We start from the raw sequence: 4112 nt of genomic DNA, 5'->3' as shown, positions 1-4112 counted from the left end.
CCTTTGGATTCCTCTAGTATTTTTATGGTTTCCTGTCTTACATTTAAGTCCTTTATTCATTTTGAGTTTATTTTTGTGTATGGTGTAACTTGGTGGTCTAGTTTTATTTTTTTGCATGTATCTGTCCAATTTTTTCAACACCACTATTGAAGAAACTGTCTTGACTCCATTGTATGTGCTTGCCCTTTGTCAAATATTAATTGAGCATAATGGCTTGGGTTGATTTCTGGGTTCTCTGTTCTGTTCTGTTGGTCTATATGTCTGTTCTTTTGCCAGGACCCAGGCAATTTTGAGAACAGTGGCTTTGTAATATAGCTTGATATCTGGTATTGTGATCCCTTCAACTTTGTTATTCTTTCTCAAGGTTGCTGTGGCTATTCGGGGTCTTTTTTTAATTCTATACGAACTTTTGGAGAGTTTGTTCTAGGTCTTTGAAGTATGCCATCAGTATATTTTTTTAAAACTGTATAAGGACATTCTCTCTTTTTATAAAAATATATTTTATTGGTTTTTTTACAGAGAGGAAGCGATGGGATAGAGAGTTAGAAACATCGATGAGAGAGAAGCATCAATGAGAGAGAAACATTGATCAGCTGCTTTTTAATTCCAGATGAATTTTTGGAGAATTTGTTCGAGGTCTTTGAAGTATACCATTGGCATTTTAATGGGAATTGCATTGAATCTATAGATTGCTTTGGGTAGTATGGACATTTTAATGATGTTGATTCTACCAATCCATAAACATGGTATATTCTTCTGTTTGTTTATGTCTTCCTCTACCTGTTTTTTTCAATGTCCTGAGGTTTTTTGAATACAGGTCTTTTACCTCTTTAGTTAAGTTTATTCCTAGGTATCTTAATTTTTTTGGTGTGATGGTAAATGGGATTGCTTTTTTAGTCTCTCTTTCTGTAAGTTCACTATTGGTGTATAGAAATGCCATAGATTTCTTGGCGTTAATTTTGTATCCTGCTACATTGCCGAATTCATTTATTAAGTCTAATAGTTTTTTCATGGAGTCTTTAGGGTTTTTTATGCACAATATCATGTCATCTGAGAATAATGACAGTTTTACTTCTTCTTTTCAAATTTGGATGCCTTTTATTTCTTCTTGTCTGATCACTATGGCTAGCACTTCCAGTATTATGTCAAACAGGAGTGGTGAGAGTGGGCATCCCTGTCTTGTTTCTGTTCTTAGGTGAAATGGTTTTAGTTTTTGCCCATTGAGTATGATATTGGCTGTAGGTTTGTCCTATAAGGTTTTTATGATGCTGAGGTATGATTCCTCTATTTCCACTTGCTGAGAGTTTTTATCAAAAAAGGGTGTTGGATTTTGTCAAATGCTTTTTCTGCATCAATTTATATGATTATGTGATTTTTATCTCTCAATTTTTGTGTGTGATGTATCACATTTATTGATTTTCGGATATTGTACCATCCATGCATCTCCAGAATAAATCCCATTTGTTCATGGTGTATGATCTTTTTAATGTAATGCTGGATCTGATTTGCTAGGATTTTGTTGAGGATTTTAGCATCTATGTTCAACCTGAATATTGGCCTGTAAAATTCTCTTTCTTTGTAGTGTCTTAATCTGGTTTTGGGATTAGGGTAATGCTGACTTCATAGAAAGAGCTTGGAAGTGTTCCTTCCTCTTGAATTTTTTGGAATAGTCTGAGGAAGATAGGTTTTAGTTCTTCTTTGAATGTTTGGTAAAACTCGCATGTGAAGCTGTCTGACCAGGGCTTTTTTTTTGCTGAAAGTTTTTAACTTAGGCGTTTATATATAGATAGGTGTTTTATGTAGATTACAGAGGGATCTGTTCTCTACTCGATAATTGAAATGACAGAGAAAAGAAAAATACTATTAGGGATATAATAATGAGTAACAGAAAATATGTTAATTGAAAGTTGGTAAGCATTAAAAAAGTGTCTGTAGTAAAATAATCACACTAAACATTTTAACCTTTAAATCTAACCATTGTATATAATATAGTTATACTCAATTTAAAGTTGTACCTGTTTTCGTAGCAAAGCTAATGTTGCACAAATAGGAAAGTCTGTCATGTGGGCAAGTAGGGCTTTAAATCAAGTTAATTATTTACAGTATATTTAATTGTTCTTGGTTGAAATAACGTGTTGATAGGACATGGTGATTGTCAAGGGACTTGTGTCCAATGCATTGTGGCCAAAGTTTCAATGCAGAGTAAACAGGAATGGGTAATAATAAAGTTTTTAAATGACCATTCACACAGAAATAGCATCATTTTTTTGTGGTGCCAACATTTGAACATTGTGATTTACTGATCTTCTTTTAACTCACCAATTTATAATTAGTTGGATTATGTTTAAAATCAGACTATTTTTCCTAGTAAAGCAACAACTAAGCAAGTTCTAAGAATCTGCCTCAAGATGTACAATAAAAATGTACTTTAAAGTCATTTTTTCCCCCTGCTTTACATTAAAATTTAGGATTGGAGACAAACCACTAATTACATATACCACAATGAGATTTATCATTATCATAGCAAACGAGTTAACGATATATTTTCTAAAAAATGGAACGCTACTATTTTAGTACTCGAGTTGTCCCTACTGAATTTGTATTTTAAAATGTTCATAATCTGCTAGCTTCATGAAACCTAACAACCATTGGTTTTAAAACAAACTTTTTTCTTTGTCTGAAAGTGTAGCTTTCGATAAATAAAAAAGCTGTAAACGTGTATAACTATTTTACTTAACAGGTAAATTAATATGAATTATATAGCAAACTGCTCTAAGTGGAGCTCATCCAGATAAGTTGTGGGCGTTTCCTAGGAAACTAGTGTTAACCAACGAATCTTCTGTCAACTTGCTTCTAAACTACTCGTAGTCTTAGCGTGGTCCTCCGCTAGACTGCGCGCTTCTGAGCTCGTTCCACAGTGGGCGCTGAGGAGAGGCAGGAGTGTGTTGACGCTCTGATGCCCTTGCATACATTTCAGTGCTTCCCGCTCTTACCCCGTCGGGCTTAGACATTTTTAACTGCCATCTGGCTCCCCACCCTGGCTTCCAACTCTGTCTGGTGCCCCCTAGTGCTCATCACCTGTATAATCCTGAGTAGTTGTGAGAAGCAAAGGGGTCCAGGGAGCCCAAGGATACTTTCCATTACTGTGAACTGTGTGGATCCAAATTTCCTCTATGTCCAAAGCCATACATTACATGTGTACTTTCATACACCCCTAGAGAAAGAGGGGATGTTGTTTTACTAAGCCACCAAAGGAAAGATGGAAATTGTTTCAACCAACTACATAGAAGTCAACTCAGCTCTCTCAAATTTGGGTAAAAGAAGCAAAGTTCCACCCCCTCCCTCCCCGTACCATTTATTTTATTTTATTCTGGCAAAGAGCTCACTATGATCCTTGATTTCAGTAGGGTAGCCCATCTTTGAGAGCCAGAATGTATTGGAGCTGGAGCTGAGAATGCCCACAACTTATCTTGATTGCTATGGAAAGGAGGAGGATAGAAGATAATTCTCCCTGTTTCCTTCCCCAACCCATTTAATCAATATTAATCTCATGCGCAATCCACAAAGTTTCTTTTGCCCTACGGAGTTGTTAGCTCTTCTGGCTGAGCCTAGGCTCTGGTTCTCCTGCTTTGCCTTTCCCCTCCACCCTAACAGCCCTACAGTCACTCAACACTTCAGCAGCTTTCTCCATTAAAGATGAACAACAGATCATTTTTCTTTGCATGGCAACCCTAAGAGTTTTCTCTAGCTTCAGCAGAACATTGATGGGAATCTCTTCTCTCGCCTGCCTCCCTTTTCTTTTTTCTTCTTTCTTCCCTTCTTTTTTTTTTTCCTTCCTTCCCTTCTTCCACAATTAACCCCCAAATAATGATTTTCCCAGCTAGCGCTGATTTTAAGGATGGGGTTTAGCGACTCACGGTGACGCTCCCATCAGCCTTCCAGAAGGGGCGGTTTCCAAAAGAAAACTACAATTCCCATGAGGCATCAAATTAAAACTGCCGCAGGGCATCACGGAAGTCGTAGGCTCCTTCCGCCTGAACCCCTTTCATTCCTTAAGCGAGTAAACTACAAGTCCCAGGAGCCTCGGTACTGGCACGCCTGCGCGAGAGTCC

At 37.2% G+C, this 4112-nt stretch overlaps 1 protein-coding gene across 1 annotated transcript in view; it reads right to left on the bottom strand.

Annotated features, from left to right (window-relative positions):
- Positions 1-4106, bottom strand: part of NINJ2 (ninjurin 2) — a 150969-nt gene extending 146863 nt beyond the window's left edge. The window contains exon 1 of the mRNA XM_014539459.1: positions 3918-4106. The gene's annotated coding sequence lies outside the window, so the exon portion shown is untranslated. The remainder of the gene's footprint in view (positions 1-3917) is intronic.
- Positions 4107-4112: the final 6 nt, after the last annotated feature.

This window comes from Myotis brandtii, unplaced genomic scaffold (genome assembly GCF_000412655.1).
Source record: "Myotis brandtii unplaced genomic scaffold, ASM41265v1 scaffold216, whole genome shotgun sequence".
Lineage (NCBI taxonomy): Eukaryota > Metazoa > Chordata > Mammalia > Chiroptera > Vespertilionidae > Myotis > Myotis brandtii.
Note: the sequence above shows the minus strand (reverse complement) of the source record. Positions and strands in the feature narration are given on the sequence as shown.